Consider the following 16,187-nt stretch of genomic DNA (forward strand, 5'->3'; position numbering starts at 1 on the left):
GTTTAGAGCAGACCCCACATGCTCACATAATGTCTAATGTCTAAATTATCTTTTACATGATGTGCTGCTTTTGTACACTGAGATCCAAAACAGCATGAATGAGCTTTTTTTTTTTTTTTTACAGGAAAGCAATTTAAATGAAATTAATTTGTATTGTTATATTTAACAAAATAAAAAAAAATCTTTTGTGGGGAAAATAATTCATGGAGAATAATTCAATCAAGATTTTACATATTCACCAAAGCAAAATGGTGTATTGATATACATTAAGGTGGGGAAAAACCTTAACATTCTAATAAGAAGGGTTAAATAAGCAAGAAGCAGACAGTTTAGTGGAAGTGGGCAGACAATAAAATAGATATCTTCATAATAAGACTTCATTAATGTATATGTTGGATGTTTAGAACTGTCGTCACTGTTGTCCTCCAGTGAGAAGAAATACAGGTTTAATCACAAAGAAAACAGAGCACATACATCCTGGTTAATTAGCCTATATTTCATGTTAACATGGCAGGTTTATTGTTTATAATGTTTATGTTTTTGGTCTGATATCCAACTTTTAATTTGTAATAGTTTCACAAAAAGTTTAAATGTGTCGTTAGAAGGAGACATGAACACTATCTAAGACCTTTGATATAAGCTGAAAAAAAACAGTCATGATGGGTTTTCAGTAAAGCAGAGCACGGGTCTAAAATACGACGCTACAGAAGGTTTCCAAAGGGTTTATACATTCAGCATCTAGACAAAACAAAAGAACAGATTTTATTGAAGGAAGCAAAAATGTCTTTTTTTCCTGTATATGCTCAAAGCACACCGTAATCCCCACGTTTTGTTTTGTTTAATGTCACATTTTTTGTTGAGCTCAGAAATAATGCAGATGTGTGATTTTTTTAACATCCTTTTATTTGTCCCCATTCAATCTAAATGGTGAACCATCCTTAATTTCCATCACTTATTCAAACCAGGACCAGACGTCTGTAAGTACCATACAGGGTAGCAGCTCAGAGTGTGTCTGATGTCAGAGGAAAAAGGTTCCCACATGTATGACATGCATGTGTGATGATGTGTCTAGTCAGAGTATAATTGGACGACTTGGGCTCAGACGGCTCATGTCCCACCTCCCTGTGCTTTAGACGTGCGATAAAAAGTCTGGCTTGCTGATCCCACGACCCCTGAGGGAATAAAAAGAGCTCTCACTCATGATTTTGTAGATCTGTCTCGTGATCAGGAAGTGAAGAGTTTCATGAAAATGAAGGAGTAATTCCACCATTATCCTCGCAGGCTTAAAATCTATGGCGTTATATGAAATGTGTCCTTCTTTGTGTTTTCCTTTTTCTCTGTTGCAATACTTGAAGAAGTACCATTCACTCTGTTTTTTTTAGCCTGTACAACAGCCTGTACATCACAGTCTCACAGCCAACAAAAACGAATGAATACAATGAAAGAAAAAGAAGAAATGTCCGACTCTGAACCAGTGTGCAGCTCTTTGTTCCACATTTACGAGCCCATACTCTTTAACTAGCCTTCTTTTACAGACCTCTTCACTATTGACTTTAAATGCTGAACGACCCAATAAAGGTTTTACTTTCTGTGGTCCAGAAACAGATTTATCAGTGTGTTGGGAAACATCTCATTATGTAATGACAACGAGGAGGGATGGACAGGTCAGAGGGGAGTTGAACCCTTGACCCCCCTCTGAGTAGAGGAGTGTGCCGCTGACCACGGGGCTCATGATGAACTCAATGACTGGTGGACAGTGCATTTAGTGACCTTTAGTGTCAGAGTGGTGACAGTCGACAGATTTGTCTTTAACCCAATCACAACTGATGCGCTGAGGGACAAAGTTGCAGATGATCAATGAATCTGATCAAAACAGACCCCTGAAGCTAAAATCAACAGAACTTTTTCTTATTCTCTTATTCATTTTGTCGAGAAAACTACAAGAGCAAAACTTACATTCAAACACTCTATTTATTATCTATAAGCAGGAAGAGGACATGTTAAAATGGAGCTTACATGAATGTCCTTTTGAGAACAGTATGTGTGTGTAAATGGAGGTATGCTCTTTGTGGGTGTGGAGTGGAGGCTTAGGAGGGGGAAGGTTTTAGGTTAGGGACTGGCTATGATGTAATCTGGTCTTATAAACTCTTGATCCTATTTTGTAATAATTAATTGTGTCTTTTTTAGTTCTTGTGTATAAACCTGCCCAGGGTCTGCAGATGGAATTTAACTGACAAGCTAAATCAGGTGCAATGCATCTCCTCTCATCAATTGAGATGAATGTGTAGTTTGTCCATGGTCCAAAACAAAATACAATTTAATGACGTATAAAACAATTTATTGATGAAGAGTTTACAACTATAATTCATACTATAACATCTTTACAGTGTGTTGTATCAACTGTTTCAATATGTGAAGTCAGGATGTGAACGGGGAGTTTTAAGGGTTTTCGATATCTTAAAAAAATCTCCCAAATCTGGGCTTCAGTTTCTCTTCGTGAATGGAGCAAGCAACTCATTCACAGAGACGAATGAATACCATCAAAGATATATTTAGAATGTTGTATTGTAAATAATTTATTATCAGTCAGAGCACAGGTTATTGATGTTTCATACGAGGAGTTATAGTTGTTGATGCATTTATAAACGTTAGAAAAATAACATGATCCAATGCATTTATTAGAGAGCAAAGACAACTCTTAAACACTAAATTTAAATGGTCATAAAATTTAGTAGTTATTTTTAAATGCTCAGTTCATTTCAATTTTCCAAGCAGCCTTACTTTGTATATATACTATTCTTTGTAAGTGGTTCGACGATGTTTTAGTGCAGATTTGATTACCGTTTGCATTTCTGGTGAAATGATTCATGCCATGGTCTGATGTCTATTACTAAGCTCTGCTTGTTTCAGTGCTTATGAAAAGACGTGTGATACAACCCCCACATCTTTAGGTTGGATGTATGAGATTCAATCTCATCGTCAGCAGACCGTATGATCCAGACAGCCGGTCAGTCAGTCAGTCAGTCAGTGTCCCTACAGCATGTCAGCATGGACACGTTCACTTTATTACACTATTTAAGACAGGAGCTCATCATTTTGAGAATTATTTAATTTCAAAAGCTTTGTTGTCATTTTTTTTTATTCCTTTAATCTTTATTTTAAACGTCTCTTTTAGGTTGCTTCAGTGAAACTTTTGTATCGATAACACATGTCTTTTTGATGTTTCTTTTTCAAGTAGCTGGCCTTGACTGAAAAATCCTTTTTGTTTTCTCGCCACAGCATGATGGTCAGTTTAAAAAAAATGGGCAGAAGCTGGTGGGCACTCGTAGCCAAACCCCCATACACACAACCTAAATGTCTCACACACACACACACACACACACACACACACACACACACACACACACACACACACACACACACACACACACACAGTGACAGACAGTCACAGACACACACTGCAGGGCAGTCATTTGTCACTGGCCTGTGGGCCTCTGACAGGTCTGGGAGAGGCTCTGCAGACTGGCAGGACTGACACCATCGTATAGCACCGTTAATTATGGGCATCTGCTCTGACGCCCCAGTCTGGGGCCTTTCCAGGGCCTTCGGCTGTTGCCATAGGGACGGTGGAGAGCCGTTGGTGGTTTTGGGGGGCAGACAGAGACCCCGTTATTCTCCTGAGGGGTGGCCAGACATGACCCCCCACGATTCACCTCTTTTGATTTGGGTGGGAAACAGCTAGCAGCAGCCAGAAGAGAGACACCACATTTCAGGTTCATTTTGAGGACTGTGGGTGCAGATCCTGTTATACTGACAAAAGTAGTGTTAGGATTTTGGTTCAAAATTGTTTGAGAACATTCATTTTTAATGTCTAAATGCTTATTCAAGATTCAGAAATCCCAATTGTGTTTGAGGAAACGTGTTAAAAGTTAGAAATGTTATTTTATTATATTTTATTGCCTTTTAAATTGTGTAATGCAAAAAAAAGAAAATGAAAAAAAAAACAATGAAACAAACAAACTTGTTATCCACACACACACACACACACACACACACACACACACACACACACACACACACACACACACACGCACACGCACACTGAAGGCTGGAGTCCTTATACCCACTTTGCATATATTAGTCAGTGTCTGTATTGTGAAACGCACTGTTATGTTTTCCCACTCCTCCCTGTTTGACGTCTCTTTTGTCCCCATGAATAAAAAAAAGATTGATGAAGGAGGCTGGCAGCAGCCAAGTCTGAAGGGGACACTCGCCCACAAAGAGTCCGCCGGAGACCCCTGGTGGACAACATGTGAACAGCACTGAAACTTTTGGTGACTTGAGGCCTAGTGCTTATACAGTATTTGTATGTGCAGATAATCAAAACAAAAATCTGAAACATTACACTGTCTCCTACTGTGCAAATGTGTTAAGCAATACAATTGCACATGGTAATTGCAATGTTCAGACAGGACAGAACATCTATTTTAGAATAATTCAGACACTTAGCTTTTGGGGACTCAGATTCTATTTTGATGAGTCAGACTCAAGACTTGAGTCCAAATCTGATTTCCCCCCAAATCTGATCCACACTACCACATTGATTTCTATGGTAACAGGTCACGCCCAGCAAAAACAACAGCTAAATTGGGATAATTTCTGATGCAAACAATTTTACAGAGCAGACTGTCCACAGGCTTGTTTTACTACGTTTGTTATATATATGTGTATATATATGTGTATATATATATATATAGTTTGTGTGTGTGTGTGTGTGTGTGTGTGTGTGTGTGTGTGTGTGTGTGTGTATAGTACTTTAAGGCACTTCACCTTCAAAACAGAATAAGAAGCCATTCATTCATGGAATTAATAACAAAAATACAATTCACTGGCTAGTTGGTCTCAAAAGGCTTTATAGCATAATGGTTATTTGTGGTGCCACTTCAACTTATAGACCTGTGTTTGATTCCTGGATCTGCCAAAACTGTGTTTTGTTTTATCTCTTACCTTATTATATTCTCAGCATAAAACACAAACAAACCAATGACATCGTTCTACTCAAAGTGAGGCATCGGTTGACATCGATGGCATGCTTCTCAACCCTCGATACAGGGCCCCTCCGACTCGACACATGCTTTAAGGCTTCTGTGTCAAACGTTACATCATCACTGCCCTGTACATATTGCTGCACTTGATTCATTTAATTTTAAATTATTTTACTGCCTTTTATAAAATGTTCCCTCTTCATTGAGCCCAAGACATCCTTACAAATTTGACCTCTTTTATAGGCCTGTTTCTTATCATTTGGTTTGTAAACTTATATCATTGGATGAAAGAAAAACTGTCTCATGCATTACTGCTAGCACTTGGTTACAATGGTGGAATCATTCAGTGAAAGAGACAGGATTATTTTTTTTTACAAGTAACAGCACTTTAACATCAGTTTAAACTTTTGCAGTTAGAAGTTCAGGCCAGAACAACTCCAGTACCTTGTCCTCAATTTTTTAGACTTTGACCTATCAAAGGTGGAGTCTCCATTGACTACAATGCACTATCCTTCCACCCAAGCCGAGGCCTCTCTTTTTGGTTTTCGCCATATTATGATATTTATGATTTGGTTTTATTTTCTGTCATTGTTGGGTTTTTATTAATAGTCTTTATTTTATGCAGAGTTAGAGTTAACTTTCTGCCCTGGTGTGACTCATGATAAATAAATGAGGATGGAGCCAGAACAATTCGTGAGCCCTCAGGGCCCCCTGCTGGTCTAAGGCGCCAAGCAGTTGCCTGCCTTGCCTGTTGACAAGCAGCATCTCTGCATGCAGCGGCAGAGCTCCTTTTTTTTAAACTTACTCCTGGGTCTTATCACCTACTGCCTCGGCCCCCGCAAAAGAATCCTTCTCATCTCGGACAGGGTCTTTATAAGGCCCATTTTTGATAAGTACCATGACAAGGGAGAGGAGTGGGACAAGGGCATGAGAGAAAGGAATGCCTCGACTAAGACATGGTAGAGGGAGAATAGTTAGAATAGGTGGTGGTGCTCAAAGAAGGGCCAGAGCTAGGGTAACTGATGAAATAAGAGCTACTATCACTGACCATACATAAACAACAGGCTATCATACAGAATGGCTGGTGAGCGAGTCTAGTTAAATCTCAGCTGTGATACAGTGGCATCCATTGTCCGGATTTTTTTTTTAAACTAATGAGTAGGATTATACAATAGCAAGTATTGTACAAGGGCTTCTCTTATTGCAAAGCGTAAACAATTTTACCATGTATGACAGTTACTGTATACCTCCTAATATGTTACTGTATTTTGTCTCTCTCAGGATTCAACATCTACATCTCTGAGGGGGCAGAGGAAAGCTCCTAAATGAAGAGCAGGAACATAACCTGTACTGCAGGACAGATCACTGTCTCTGTGTTCTTTTTTCATAAACTGTATCTTCCATAAAGATACTCTGAGATGGATCATTCATTTTTTGTATTGAATTCCTGCAGCAAAAGAAACATAATTAATGCATTTACTGAGCCAAATAAAATAAAAATGTAGAGAGGCTTAAAAAGAAACTGCAGTGCAAAACACAATCTATGATCAATGTGCTGTGATTGACTAAATGTTCCTGTTGGAAGAGAACATGTGTTAGCTGTTGGTGGACAAAGTGAATGAGATTGTATTATTGTATTTTGAAAATTTGTGTTGGAGTTTAGTTTACAATGTGTGATTTAAAGCATGAATTTAAGTGTTTTGCTAAAAAAAAAAAAAAAAAAAAAAAAAAAAAAAGTCAAAGCAATTGTAAAGAAGAAAGTAATATTACTGCTGAGAAGCCTTTGCATTCTGTTGTGACACTGATTCTCTCCACTAGATGGCTCCAAAACCTCACAATATAACACCTATACATCATGAATTTTCTTCCAATGTCCTGTTCCCCTGTGTGAACACACTGAGACATTTGGGAAATGAAATACACAGAAATACTTTTACTTTAAAAGATGAAGGACAAGTGATCATTTACATTATTTTTTTACCTTCTGCCCAGCATCTGACAAGTTTTCAAGCATTATTTCACTCATCTAAATTCAGCCAGCATGATGTCACTGAATCTTCCCTTGCCAGAGATGTTGATAAAACCTTGCTCATCACTGCCTGTCTGTCAGTGCGGTCAAACTGACTGAGCTGTAATTTACTGGAGCACAGAGGACAAGCAGAGGCAACTTTGTGTCCTTCAAGAAACTTCCTCTAAACATTTATTAACACAGCAGAGAGCTGGATATAAGAATTTGTGGTTTCACTGCGCTGATGAGACCATTAGTGTCAGTGAGCTGCAGACAGAGGAGACAAAGGGCAGAGGGACACGACCTAAAATCTGGACTCAGTGAATGTCACAGTTCAGCTCTCCTGAGGCTGCTGAGGTTTCAATTAGAGCGACCTTTTTACCCATTAGTTTAAAGACCAATGTGATCAATTTCATTGTTAGCTACCTAGATATTACTGTGCTAGCTGCTAGCTGTAGTGTGTAAGCGTACAGTCTTGGGCCTTAAAATCAATAAAATATGAGGGTAAGTGAGGATGTGTACTGCTGTGTTTTGGCCTCCAGTTGAGGATTTAGATGACAATGATGAGCTGGTGAAGTGTGTAGAGCATGAATATTTCTCTTTCTGCTGTATTTAAAGGCTGTATTTCTGTATACTCCCCCCCCCCCCCACACACACACACACACTCAACACAGACAGAGGAGAGAGATGCACAGAGTCCAGTAGACAAATGAAGGACAACCTGGATGCTCAGAATTATAATGAGCCTTGAAGGGCACATTTCAGGAATAATTGTGTGTGTGTGTGTGTGTGTGTGTGTGTGTGTGTGTGTGTGTGTGTGTGTGTGTATGTGCGTGTGTGTGTGTGTGCGTGTGTGTGTGTGTGTGTGCGTGTGTGTGTGTGCGTGTGTGTTTGTGTGTATGTGTGTGCGTGTGTGTGTGTGTGTGTGTGCGTGTGTGTGTGTGTGTGTGTGCGTGTGTGTGTGTGTGTGTGTGTGTGCGTGCGTGTGTGTGTGTGCGTGTGTGTGTGTGTGTGTGTGTGTGAATAACAGCTTATTATCAAATCGGTCATCATCAGCTCTCCCTCTGCAAACAGTTGGAGCATTAACGCCAAATCACTGGCAGTGATTCTTGTTTTCATAGCAATGGTTTGTAATGTTACGGGTATAAGTCTAAGGCTTTTTTTTTATTCCACTATATCCCAGTTCCCTTGGATACTGATGGGATTTGTCACTTACTGAAGCTACTAATTCTATCATTTTTCTTTGGTGGAAAATCTCCTTCAAACTCCAAGCCTGGCTTCAAGTCATATCCAGGCACTCAAAACTTTTCTTTAACCTGCAGATTCTGTGTTACAGCAACGTGACTGAGCTGTTATGGGATTATTTAACACTGATGGGCACTTAGGTCGTTGTGTGCCTCCAAGATGCTTAATATTTCCATGGGGTAGAGTTATGTGCTTTATAAAATATGTTGAATTCATGCTGTGCTAATGTTCTGACAAGCCAAATGTGTTGTAATTAGGAAAAACAAACAGATGGGCTTTTTCATTACAGGCGTTAAACGTGGGTGTGTGCAAAAGAGAGAGAGAGGGAGAGGGAGAGCGAGCGCAAGATAAGCAGTTAATTTATGTTTTCAGGGTTAATTTTTTATGTGAAAAAACCCAATCAATGTCACCAACAAAGCCATTTCAGATTTTGTTTGTTTGTATTCCAAAACAGATTTTGTTTGCTGCCATGTAGCAGTTAAGTTTCCCTTTATATCTTATTTAGAAAAAAATGGAGAAGCCTCTCACAGAACTCGAATACAGCCTCTATTGTTGTCCTTGTTCTTGGTTTCTTTCACGTGTGTTAAAGCTATGTAGCACTTTCATTACATCAGAGTGCAGATAGTATGCAGATAACAGAAGGACAGAGCATTATGAAAGACTTCAGGAGGTGTTTACTCTGTTTATAGTCCTGGAACACACTGATGCTTCTTGGGTCGGCACAGAGAGAAAGTAGAGCATGTTTTAAAGCTAATTTCAAACAGAATGAGGCAAAACACCAAGACACAGGACCTGGATGATGAAACAAGGTTAAAACCAGAGTAAAGTAGGCTAAGGAGTGAGTGTGCAGATCCAGGCGATCATTTAGTCAGACTCCCCTCAGTGTCAGGGAGGCAGAGTGAGGCAATAAGACTGAAACACACTCTATTATCAGGCCAACTGGGGCAAGGCTTACCTGGAGCTATAAAGAAATAAAGAGCTTCTTTTTATTCTTTCATTATGTGACAATTTCCATCACTGTGTGGAGTTATGTTAGAATATAGCTGAGTTAGGAGCGTGTGAAGTAGTTATGAGTGGAGACTCATAAACAGTGACCATTACAGAACACATTCTCTTAAATGCTCTAACCAGCCGTCCCCATCACTTTAACCAAGGAGTATTTAATGTCCCTCTGTGAGGTGCATGTACAGTATGAAAGACAAGTTCTTGATCAGGAGCTGGGGGTCCTTAGATCTGGAACATGTCAGAAGTTTAGCTTGTGAAACAAGGCAGGATCAATGAAGAAAAGAAAAATGATACTTGATTATAATCACAGTCGTAGTCCCACCTCTCTCTCTCTCTCACACACACACACACACACACACACACACACACACACACACACACACACACACACACACACCTACACACACACACACACACACACCTACACACACACACACACACACACACACACACACACACACACACACACCTACACACACACACACACACACACCTACACACACACACACACACACACACACACACACACACACACACACACACACACACACACACACACATGTTGATGTCATACTGATATGTTGCATGTTGTGAGTCTTAATGGTGACCTAACTGTTGAGCGACATGACAATGCTCCTATTATTAGAATCTGTTTTAATGGACAGGTATGTTCAACACACAAGGAATTTAACTTTGGTAGACTGTGCTCTCAAATGTAGACATTAATTATTAACAGTTTACTAAAAAATATAGACAGCTAGTTGAAGACTAATATGTACAAGACTAAATGAGATACTAGTGCAGTGGTGAGTGCAAAAGGATGATGAAGTGAACATGAGGTAATCATAATGTTTAGAATTATAACATTGTTTAAATTATAGAGTGTGTAGATGATCATTTAAATGAAATAATATATGTACATTCACAGTTAGGGAATTTCACAGCAGCAGGTCTGACACTCTTTGACTGTTTAGCGTTCATCACAGTGACAGCCTGGGGGGAGAAACTTTTCTTATGACGGATCGTTTGGCATACAGGGATCTGCAACGCCTGCCGGAGGGGGGGGAGCTTGAACAGTTTGTGTCCAGGGTGTGAGGGGTCAGTGCAGTGATGCTACCTGCCCGTTTCCTCACCTTGGACCAGTATAAGTCCTGGATAGGGTCTGTCTGTCTGTCTGTCTGTCTGTCTGTCTGTCTGTCTGTCTGTCTGTCTGTCTGTCTGTCTGTCTATCTATCTATCTCGTACTTTAAAAGCTCTGAAAGCTGATTTTATTCACTGTGAAGCTCTTCCTGTTTTAACTGCTGCTGTAAAGAGATCAACACACACACAACACAAATACAAACAGATGAAAAGAGAGCGAGGAGGAAGAAGGCTGTTTGTGACAAGGACCACAGATGCTGCACAGGAGCGCTCATTAGGGACACACATACACACACAAACACATCATTTTGGACTTCTCTCGACACCCAATCATGCTTGAGAATGGACACAATTAGACACAAAGACACAAGTGCATGGACACGAACACACACACACACACACACACACACACGGGCAGACACCTTCTTTCTCTCTCTCTCTCTCTCTCTCTCTCTCTCTCTCTCTCTGTCACACACACACACACACACACACACTTGGACATACAAACCCAAATCATGCTTTATTATGTACACAATTACACACAAAGATGCAGGTGCACACACATCTTCTCTTTTTATCTCTTACACACACACACACACACACACACACACACACACACACACACACACACACACACACACATACACACACACACACACACACACACACACACACACACACACACACACACACACACACACACACACACACACACATGCAAATGCATACACACACCTGATATTAGCACACACAGCTGCTCCTCCACACATGACCTGAATTTTAACTGCCAAGGTAAATCAGTGCTTAATTGGGCATGTAAAAGGTTTTTTTCTGTGTATGTGCTTACTTGTGTGTATGTACTATATGTATTTGGGGGTTGGGGATGTTAAAGCTGTCATCCCACCTGAATTGAAAAAGCCCCCACACACATCAGTCAAACTGTGTGACAATCACGCACAAACACAGCCCTGAAATGGAAAAATACACTTAAAGATAAAAAAAAAAAAAGCTCTGCCAAAAAATACTCTCAGAAGCATGCATTTCAAACATTTGTGTTATCACTTTAAAACCATTTGTGATCTGGGAATTTATAGCCTCCTTTGTTCTCTCCTCCCCTAAACTCTCTGTTCACACGTTTTCTAATAGTCCCTCAGCTGCTGTTTATGATCTCTTTATTTCGCATCTCTGCCATGCTGCAGAGATTACCTTTCACTTGTCAACATATAATGCGATACAATCAGACCTCTGTGACATCTTCAAACTTTTAGAGTTAAACCAAATAAAACATGTATGTCTTAAAAAATATTAAATCAAGGTCGAGACTGCAGCTTTTTGCTTTTCAAACACATCTTAACAAAAAATGGATTTTACCAGTTGTCATAGCGATGCCTCATTCATTAAATGATAAAGGTTTACTATTCAGTTGTGCTCATTTTTGACAAACAGTAATTGAAGTCTTATTAGGTACTATACCAGTTTTTTTTTACAAGCTTTTGTCTTTTCTTTGCCTTTGATTTGCTGTTAAGATTGTAAGTCAAGCTCTTTGGGGTTTCAAACAAGCTGCTCCCAGCAAAGATTCTGTAAATGACTCTGTGATACCTGGATGTGTTTTTTGTTGCCTCCTTTCTCAGTCATCCATCCAACTCATGGTAATTGAAAGTTTCATCCAAAAGGTCACTGGAGTTAATATAAGCTTTTGAAGGTGTTTTATTTCTCATCTGAGATGTTAGTTATTTTTTTAATTCAACTGAGAAACAGATGAAAGAGAAAAAAAAATAATTTGACAGGGACTAAGCTGGTTCAGAGAAAAAGGTGTTAAGTTAACTGATTAAATTGGCAACGAAAAAGGGACAAGAGCTATGCTAGCAGATCTTTGAGGCTGTAATTTGGTGTTTTTAATAAGCTAGCATGCTCTCAATGATAAACACTTACTAATTTTAGCATTTAGGATGCAGAACATGTCAAAGAGGCCAACATGTTTATCTTGTTAGCATATTAGCAGTTGCTAGGTAGCACTGCATAAAAATTCCAGCTGTTTGGACCTGACGATGAATACAAAGTGTGGAATCAGTGAGTTCAGTAGTAAACGCTTTGGGACAGCTGTCCTGATTGAACCATGATTTCAGATTGTGTACGCTAAACTGTGACCACCAGTAGAGCTTCACATTACGCTTTCCACTGAGCCACTGAAATACAAGCCTTTCTTTTCACTTACTCTCAGACCTCTAAAGGAAAATCTTCCAGGGGTCCAAACAGAAAATATGAAATTATGTCAGTAATGACAATCTACATGGTGCCAGGAATCTTAAAAATTAGGCCAAAGCTGACACTGAAATGTTGGGCTGTGGATTCCCAGCATGGAAGTTTTCCATGTGGTTAACATTGGTGACCGCCTCGTCTCCCTGACTTCCTGCTGCCCTGCTGCCTTCCAGATGGGGCCTCTTGGCTTGGAAACACTTAAACACAGCATGGTTGCAAAGTCAAGTCTGAGTGACTGCTTTATCAGCACTGGAGTTTAAAAACCAGTTTAGTTTAGACTTGTTCCTACTGGGGGATTTCCTGTTTCCTGTCTTTTTATGTGGTTTGGTTACTGCTCTGTTTGATCTCTTCACACTCACATCATCCCCTTAAAAAGAACCCATGAAGCAAACTGAGGAAGGCTAAGCACACTGTACATCTCTACCAGTGACAGAAACCCTCATTACGTTCTCTGTTTCTTAACGAGTACAGCTTGAGTTATTTGGCAGTGCTATTCTGCTCCCGTTAGGACGCTATTATAGCTTTCCAGAAATCATTTTTGTGTCATCATCCTCATCCTGTCTCCCCCGTGTATTTTGTGATCTAGATTGTGCTTAGAGGGCTGTTCCCTTTATTCAAGGTTGATTGACATTGTTTGTCTTGTTGGTGAAGTACCTGATATTTCTAAAAGTCAAAGCTCACACTCAGGCAGAGCAAAGAATCCGTGTGTGAGAGTGTGTATCCAACGGTTTGACTATTTGGAGAGCATATGTATATGCTCTTTAAGTGTGTAATCTAATATTTAACAGCAAGTATTGAGCCAATTCATTACTTTTCTTAAACGGTGAGAAGTTATGGTCTTTTGGCATAAATATCAAAGACATCTATAGACAGTATCTGAATCTCTGTTGTTGTCTGCAAATGTGACAGTGAAGGACAAATCTAAGGCAAGTGCTTCCTACGTTAACACAAAAGCCTTTTCAGTTTGTCAGCATATAAATCTAAAGGAGAGTGGGAGTAGTGCTGAATGACTCGACAAGTAACGATATACACGACCAGCCTGTGCCAGCTAGTCATTTTTAAACAAATATTTGTCTATTCAAACATTTAAATACATCATCCTGCTTTCTTGGCGCTTGTATTGGTCTTTGTTGCACAGACATACTGTATATCAAAAGGTTCTTAAAAGTCCCATTTGGAATGCAAAAGTGAGATTAAACAAAGCTGTTTGATGTCTCAGAGAACACATGTTAGTCACATTTGATCATATTTAATGTGTAAACATGATTGCATTTGGCTTGATTTCTAATCCTGTTTCAAACATTAGAGCGTGGATTTGGATTTGGTTGACATCATCAACGCAATAGCTTGTTTTTAATACTTAGAAAGACACCAGAATGAAAACTATGCAAACTGCAGACATGGGCTCTCCAAATTACAAACTCTGCATCAGAAATACCAGCAGTGGTTTGGGCCTATACAAATGCTCCAACCATTGTTTTTATTTTACACACAGTCACATTTACAGATAAGTTTGTTGATTGGGAAGCTAATTGTGCTGTGAGTGCAGTGGAGTAAATAGAGAGAAATGGGGGCAATGGGGGATTCATACAGCTCTTACACAGAACAGAGTTAAAGAGGATTGGGAGGAGGTGTTCAAACAATAATGGAAAAGAGCTAGAGATTTATCCAGCTCATACAGGAAAAGAAGATGTAGGAACACTAAACAAATTTCCACTTTTGTGGCCTCTGGGAAGTACTCTACTAAACATGTAAAACCATCCCCATTTCACAATGTCTTTTGCATTCTCCTTAAGAACTAAACCTGGTACTTCTGGAAATGTTGACTTTAGTTTACAGTTATGCATGTTGAGATAAAGTTTTGCCTTTGAAAACTAATCTTTGATAACTAACCAATAGGCGGTTTGTTGTTAAAACAAATGACGCAAGAATTTAAAATCCAACACATTCTTTACTGATGCCTGGAAAAGTTTTCTTTGTGTTTTTAATTCCTCTTAAATAGTTGTATTGGTATGCAATACCGTAGCTACATCTAGATGTTGGGCCAGCTTATTCTCAAGGGCATGGAGTGAATGAAAACATAAACTAACTACACGAGTTACTGCAAATAGTGGTCGAGATACAGTTGCCTAATTTACAGTCTGTTATTCCAAACACTTGTGACATGGCCCTCAACCAGGAAGTATACAAAGAAATTAACCAGTACAATTTGAAAACCATTCTTAATGAATTCTGACAAGTTGAAAGACTAGGCGTATCGTATGCATTATCTAAGTAACGGTTGACGTTTTCAGGAGGTGAGTTCCAGCACCCTTTATTAAAAGAATGCCACTTGTTGACACTTTACCATCTTATTCAAATCTCTGGTCTTCAGAATTCTACTGATATGAGCCTACAGCATCTTCATATTTATGAGGCATAAAAGCAAAGACTTTGAACAATATTGGCCATCTGTACCAACTAGCTAATATTGGCTCACTAATGTTAGGTAGCTAAGCCTGATGTTAGCTTATAGTTGATGTTAGCTAGTTTAACCATAATTTAAGACATACGTTAGCAAAAACTTAAATTAAAAATATAAGCCAGTTCAAATAGACTCAATGTTGAAATGACTTAAAGGAAATGGTATGATCCAGTTTAAGAGTGTCTGAAATGGTAGCAAGGGATTAATATGGAAAATCCACTGCATTGTAATATTTACCTTTACAGGTAAAACATAATCTATTCTAATGATCTCCCTGACCTGTTTTACCTTTTTTTTTAGGTTTCTCAACTATTTAATAATGCTTGAGATATTCATATTCCCCTCATAGTTTAATATCAGGCCTTGAATAACATGTGTATCAAGCAACCTCCTTGGTTTTCTCAAGTGCCATCCATCTGAAGGGTCGCAAATCTCCAAATCACCATACCATTTGAACGAGTTAAATCAACTTTTTACCTCAAATAAATATTTGCACTCAGAAAAGATTCGACTTATTAAGATCTCCATCATTAGTGGCTCTATTACGATTCTAAAACCAACTCCTGCCTCTGCTCACTGGGGAAGATGCATAATTCAAAACCATCTTGGGCACGCAGTAGCAGACCGCAGACCTACAGTATGATGAATAACAAAGAGTCCGCTGCTTTTCTTCTCACGTTATCATTGACAGAAATCAGTGTAGGAGCGGCTCTATGGTCAGATGGCCTCGCTCAGAACTTCCTACAGCATTTCTTTGTTTATAATGTGCTATTGAAGACTGATGCTGTTTGGTATTGACCCAGCTGCAGTGATGAGATGTTGGCTGTGCCAGGTTGTTAAGTGCATCAACAGTAGCTGTATATTCAATCAGCAGTTGTTATAATTAACTCTGCAGTCACATATAATCCTGGAAATGTTTTATTGAATCAAGACACAGACTGGTTTTCAGGTATGTGTCATTAAAAGGGCTGAGGGATATGTGAACACAAGATGAACATATTCTCTGGAGGTGTGTGGACAT

This window comes from Symphodus melops (assembly GCF_947650265.1).
Source record: "Symphodus melops genome assembly, chromosome: 7".
In the NCBI taxonomy this organism is placed as follows: Eukaryota; Metazoa; Chordata; class Actinopteri; order Labriformes; family Labridae; genus Symphodus; species Symphodus melops.